The 7,220-nt window shown below is 41.1% G+C and overlaps 1 protein-coding gene across 4 annotated transcripts in view; it reads right to left on the bottom strand.

Moving 5' to 3' along the window:
• The window catches only part of rnf152 (ring finger protein 152), a 58,734-nt gene that overhangs the window by 2,559 nt on the left and 48,955 nt on the right, over window positions 1-7,220 (bottom strand). The gene's annotated exons all lie outside the window — the stretch shown is intronic.

Below are 7,220 nucleotides of genomic sequence, written 5' to 3'. Positions count from 1 at the left end.
CACTACTGCACATACGTAACTTTAACCACTACCCCAAAGGTACATTTCCTATCCTTAGAATCAACCCACCAAAAACTGTGTTCAAGTGTTCAACTTAAACTGTCAAGAACAAGTACAGGAGTTATGCATGTTTGTGTGCACTTAAATTTGAAAGGACCATGGAGAAAATGTAATTCTACATTTCTCATTGTTTTATTACTTCATTGAAAACATTCATAAGCGTGTGAACATATCAGTAGTACACATGCATAAATCTGGGCTTGGCAGCCTCCCCAGTGTTTAAAAGAATATTCAGAAGTATGCATGATCTGTATTTAAAGAGCTAAAACTTGCAAACATGATGGCCCTTTACGACTTGTAAATGTTGCCAAACATCCCAAACATTTTTTACAGACTACATGGCTCACAGCAGGGAGCTACGATACAGTGCTGCTCATAAGTCTAGGAACCCTGCTTAGGTTGACTAAAAAGAGGAATCAAAAATCTTCCTGATAGAGTACCTAAAGCTTGGCATGGTGTTATTTCAGTGAGCCTAATAGCTGGTTTGAGGGTGTTTTTATTCCAAAGGCCAAGGGAACTTTAACAGGATGCATAGTATCCTGATCCATGAAATAACTGGCCTTTAATAATAAAACTCTGCCTGCTTCTATGGGAATGTAACATAGGGGTGTCTATACTCATGCCCTATGTATTTTAAGAAAGAACATTTATTTATTGATGATAGATTATTTATTCACAAAGAAAATTGGAGTCCTTAAAGGTTGGATTTTTCCTAATTTTTTAATTAAGGCAATAATATCAATTTCCAAAAGATTATTTATTCGTCTTTTTAGTCAACTTAAGCAGGGGTTCCTATACTCATGAGCAGCAATGTACAACCCTGATTGAGGGGAGATGCTGCAGTCAAAGAATACATCCTAAAGGATAGAGTCATTATGTCCAGCGCACATTGTACGTATCAGCTGCCAGCTGACTGTAGTAGGGGCCAGGTCATTAGGCCCTTTGACTCAGTATCTGTGTTAAGTATGGCTACCCGTAATTCCTTTAACTGTCTCCTTCAGGCCACAGACTCCATAAACAATTTCTTCCTCCTCCTACTCCTCTTGCATAATCACGTCTACCGTGTTAATCCATGCGGAAGCCGTGATAGTTTTCTTTTACAGATGATTAAACCCTGTCAAAATAGCACCAAGGAAACAATGAATACTAAACAGGGTCCTGCCGACTTTGCCTTTTATTTTTTTTGCCCAAACAGTCAAGTGTGAAAACTGCTGAGAATGGAAGATGACTAGATTTTTCTATTTTTCTCTTTCGCTTCCATCTTAACAGAGCCGGTGTCCCTCTGGGCATGACTGTGGGTAGACAGCTAGAGTGAAGAGTGAGACAGATGGAGGGTGAGAGATGGAGAGAAAAGTAGTGATAGAAATGAAGAAAAAAAAAGCTGACCACCAATTGCCCTGCAAATCCGTACATCTCAGTCCTTTATCAAAAACAACATCTCAGGCAATTAAACTTGTCACGGCCCCCTGTGGGGACACGGCGACGGCAATGACAGATAAAGTGTGTGCTCACACCAGGCCTGCTCGGAGCAGCTTATTCAGTCTGGAGGCCTTTAGGTTGGTTCATTTGGGTGAAAGAGGACGATCAAATTCAACCTTGGGCGGTGGGAAATGACTGCAACAAGACAAGGATTTGATTGCCTTATATTGAACTGAAATCCCACATAGAATCTGCTTATCAAAACCCAAATCCTTTTGGAAGCGTTTCATCGATTGACGCATCAATATCTAGCTGCTGAATGTTAGTGCAGCAGACTAAACAAGGCAGACAAGATGCCCTTGGCTGTAGCAACATCCTCCAGCTCGTCCTGGGGAAGGGATATACAGTGGCTACAGGGGCTCGCATAGGTTTACACCCCCAGGCTAAAGTTGATGGAAGAGGAAAAAAAAAAAAACATCTTTTGGAAAGTGATTGTAAGGCCTTAATTTAAAAATATTAGGAAAATCCAACCTTTGAAGCACACCGATTGTCTTTGTGAATGAATAATGTATTATTAGTAGTTAGGGTTAGGGTTGGGGTTAGGGTTAGGTTAGGTTAGGGTCGGGAGGGTTAGGGTTAGGGTTAGGGTTAGGGTTAGGGTTAATAAATTGTCTTCCTTAAAATACAGAGGGAATAAATATGCACAGCCCTATGTTAAATTCCCATAAAGGCAGGCAGATTTTTATTATTAAATGACAGTTATTTCATGGATCCAGGATACTGCATCCTGATAAAGTTCTCTTGGCCTTTGGAATTAAAATAGTAGGATATTTTATTATATTTTATATATATTGTGTTCAGTACATTTTGGTCAGTTTGTCTGCTTGACAATCCCATTTTGCAGCAATAAAAATGAAGTGATACAAACAAACAGAGAAATGTTTTTTTTTTAGATAAAAACAGATGTTGACAATTCCTTTTTCAAATTTTATTTGCAATTTGGAAAAATTTAAAAAAATGTTTAAAATCCTAATAATATCGTATCGTGGCATAAGTATCGTGATGATATATCGGGAGGCGTCTGCTGATTCCCGCCCCGAGTGTCCAGTTTGCAGTAAGACTCCAGACAGTGACCTAAGAATGCAAAGACAAGTCAACCTAGCTGTGGTCGTCCGCATCACCCGCTTCAGCCCTCATGTACGCCTCCTTCCTTTGCCCTCCTGCCAGCCTTCCCCGGGGGGGAAAACACTCCCGCTCCACCCATGTCCGGAGGCCAGACCCTTCGCCCCTCGGGCCCCCTCAATCTGCACTCCCCCGCTGACCTAGTTTCTCCACACCGTTACGGAGTCAAAGTCGAGGAAAAAGTGCCGGAAAGTCCTGACAGGTTTCATGGAGAAGTGAGGAGAGGAATACGGGCGCACAGGAGAGGGAAGCTCAGAAAGAGAGCTGCCCTTGAGGGGGCGAGACAGCCCAGGGTATTACTGAATCATTTTCCCAAAGATAAGGATTAGCTTTGATCTGACATAAACGCTTTGTGGCTCAATATTCCCATACACCCAGTCGCTCGCTCTCTTGCCTTCCTTCTCCCCTTCTTACTAAAAAAAGCTTTTCCTCTTCTGCTTTACATTCTTCATACTTTTGTCCCTTTTTTCCCTTTCCTCTCATTTTCATGACAAGGACTAGAATCAAGCAGCACAATGAATACAACTAAGTTCGATATTATTCAAAAATTATATTACCCAAAGAAATTCACCAAAGTTAATTTTGTGCCATTCAAAATCCAAAGCCCAGGAATTGTGTCGTATGTCGAGAATGAGCAATATTTGAGTTGTTGCAGCTCTCTTCAGTAGAATATACATCAGAATCATTAGGCTGTCACATCTGAGAACTTGATTTACAGTTCTCCTTTCATTGCGGCTCCAAACGTCAACTCTCCACAGCCGTGATGACCCAGTAGTCCCTCGGGATGGACGAGATGTGTCTAAGGTAACATTGAAACCACGGCCATCCAGTGTCCATTTTTCTCCACACGCGTCAGCTGTTAAGGAGCCCCGGGAGCGACCACGGCTGCGACTTAACAATATGATTTATCGGTTCAACTGAGCTGTAACCAGGGCAAACTGACTTTTCAGCGAATGCTGTTTGTGACCCATTTTCTATCACACCAACATAGGAGCACAAAAAAATACCCCCCACCCACCCCTTAAAAAAGACCCAGCTGCATCTTTAAAACAAAAAAGATTCTTAACTGGAAGACAAATCAGGACCCAAATCACTGGAAACCACTTGAAGGAAAGTTTAGCATTTTACTGAGCCTCTCTATATGGTCTATTTCTATAAAAGCGTGACTTCTCTTTAATAATTCGGAGGGGTTTTGTGGCGTCATCAGGGGAGCAGGGAAGGACGTATGACTTCGTAATGATGCAGAGTGACCGAGCAACGGCCTCCACCACCCCAACATGCCTGTGGTCCGCTGGGAGTAACCAAACAAAAAACACACACAAACTGAACAACACACACACACACACACACACACACACACACCAACCACACACACACACACACACACACACACCCACACCCTTAGGGCCTAAACACACAATCAGCCGAAGAGAAAGGGCACTCGTCCTAGCAGACAGAAGTTAAAAATAAACCGCCACAGCCAGACGTCCACACACATATCTGCACACACAAGTACACACACAACAAACTGTAACACACCACACACACACACACACACACACACACACACACACACACACACACACACAGCTCCACCCAGAGCTCGATATAATAAACTACCTGGACGCAGGAGGAGGGAGGTGGGCTGTGAGCATGGATGAAAAACGCTGTAATCTGCAAACCCTGAGGTGGTTGGAACCAGTGAAATAATCATGCCCAGTGTGATGTAACTGTTCATGTAATGTCTGTGCATGCCGGCACATTTAAGGACATATGTTCACATGGAGCAGGTGCAAAGCCATTACCTGAAATGGGCAGGCTTTTTCGGATGTAGCAAACTACAACAAGAATACTAAAAACATAAGATAACACCCCATAACACAATATGTTGTTGTTCTTTGACAGTTACACAGAAAAACAAAAATAAAAGAGGTTTATGCTTCCCTTGGGAAAATAGTTTGACCAAAACAATACTGCATTTCCATGTCTTCACTGCCAGTGTTTCTTTCTTTTTTATATTTTAATTGTTGTTGTTTTTCAGCATAGGGTTGAAAGTTGCGGGGGAAAACCTAGCAAGTGGACCTTGAGTTAAGATTTTTCTCAAATCATCCAATATAGGCCTACTATAATCGTAAATGACTAACAGTAAATATAACATATCACTACAATTCAGGGTTTATGAACTAAAGAGCAAAATTATTATTATTATAATTACAATTATACGTAAAATCAAAAATAATGGTACCGATATATCTGTGAAATGCAAATATCTTCTGATGCTACAGCTGTATTTATGTACACTGTACAAGTATCCAAATCAAAATTTTGTTTTATTTATATATCACATCAATATGGATGACAATGTATCAGTAATGATAATAATTCAGAGCATGGTGAACCACTAATAACTAATGTGGACATATTTTTTTAGCATTTGTAATGAATACATTATTGTGTGGTTTACTATTGCACACAAATTGCCAATGTGAATTCACTGGAATGTATTTGGATGCAGCTTCTTATCAAAACAAAGGATTTTTGGACTTACACAAATTGGTCCATGGCACACGGTCGAACATTCAACAAAATTTCATTGGCAAGCTTTTCAGATAGCTATCTCAACCAAATACACAAACAAATATATATTTTTTCTTTTAAAAAAGGACTGAAAGCTCTATGGCAGTGGTAAAAATCATTTCTGGACTGATGCCCATATTCACCTGTTTCTTCCTGAGATTTTAACACATATCAGTCCATCAAAATTTTAAGCCGCCGCTCAACTCTTCACCAATACACCAAACAATTCCAATCGCTATCTTTCCTTCATCAAATATTAGAACACCATAGAGCCAGGAGCAGACCCATTTCCTATCACTTTCAAATCAGCTGGAAACAATGAAACTGAACACGCTCCATTTGGAGTCTGTCCATGTGATTGGTGGCCCTTTCCATTACACGCCAATGCACATTCACTCCTTTCAAAATGACAGATAAATGCATTGTGCAGGGATGCAGGTGCTCCATGTGTTGATTTTATGCTAATCGCTTGTCAGTTATGCATGATGCTTGTTTTTCTTCCAGTGAATAAAAGCAGAGATGGTAACAGAACGGATAATTAATCTTGACACGTTTCAGCAATGAGATTTTAGCAGCAACACAAATAAAACATGTCAAATCAAATGTGTTCTCGTCTTAGTCCTGACTGTGGGCAGCGTGCTGAGCCAGCATTTGCATACAGTCGGCGTGTTGATTTCCTCACCCACACATTTTGGATGCGAGTCAACATTTCTTCCAGAGTACATTTCACGGCTAAAGTAGTCATGCAGTTAGCGGCTGAGGCTAAAGGGCAATAGCGGCTGCTTTTTATGCTCCACAGTCCGCCTGTGTGTGTTAATCCAGAACACATCAATTAACTTATACTGCAGCCCATTTTTCATATACGTTTCATAATAACTGCACAGGCGAGAAGGATGGAGTACAGTCAGTCCTTGACTGAAGGTCACAGCATATAGAGGGTGGGGACGGCGCAGTGGACGCGACACATGCCTCTGGTGCAAGATACCTGGGTTCAAATCCCACTGTGATACAATGTGTCGCTGAGCAAGACACTTAACCCCCAGTTGCTCCAGAGGCGTGCGACCTCTGACATACATAGCAAGTGTAAGACGCCTTGGGTGAAAGCGTCATCTAAGTGACATGTTATGTAACGTAATATAGGCTGGTATGGATATGTGTTAGAAAAATATGCTATGGTGCGGATTCATCTCCTTACTTCTTCAAAAGGGCTGGGTGAGGATAATGTCTTGGCTTTAAGGTTAAAATATGAATATTAATAAATATAACAATTTGGCATAACATTTATTTTTGTCATGACAAGAGATTTCTCCAACATAAATCCACATGAATCCCTCGCTTTGTGTACAACATTGGTTGTTTTTGACAGGCAAACACACGTCTACACTAACCGAGTCCATAATGGAGGAAGCTAGCTAGCTTAGAGGTGTTGCACCATCGACTTTTATTCAGCCTCCTTGGAGTATAAACTTCTCCACACAAAAGAGGCCTGGTTTACAAATGTGTTTTCATGCGTAGCCTCAAAAACTAGCTTCACATTATTTTCCGATTACTGAGAGTTAGTAAGCTAGCACGGCTTTTCTGCTGCAAATTTTCTGCTGGTTAGTGTGTTAGCCGTTAGCTTATCAATTATCCCCACGAGTGGCCGTTACAGGACCAAACTACTAGAACCACAGATTTCAAACTCACACAGAGACATTTGTTTTTAGTTGTTGCGGTAGCGAGCTGCACAGAGCCCTGAATTCAACTCCGTCCAACACCTTGGACCTGACCACTCAACATCAGTGTTGAACCTCCGAATGGGAGTAAACCCCTGTAGCCTGAGATTTCAACATCTGGAGTGGAGTTATTGATATTGTTATTGAAGCGGATTAATACTCATTGTTTATCACTTTCACTGTGTTCACAAAACTGAGCGATTATTGTATATTGTTGTGTTGAAATGTTCTTGTACCACCACCACTAAGTATGACGTGTGATGATGA

The sequence above is a fragment of the Etheostoma spectabile genome, chromosome 22 (genome assembly GCF_008692095.1).
Source record: "Etheostoma spectabile isolate EspeVRDwgs_2016 chromosome 22, UIUC_Espe_1.0, whole genome shotgun sequence".
In the NCBI taxonomy this organism is placed as follows: Eukaryota; Metazoa; Chordata; class Actinopteri; order Perciformes; family Percidae; genus Etheostoma; species Etheostoma spectabile.
Note: the sequence above shows the minus strand (reverse complement) of the source record. Positions and strands in the feature narration are given on the sequence as shown.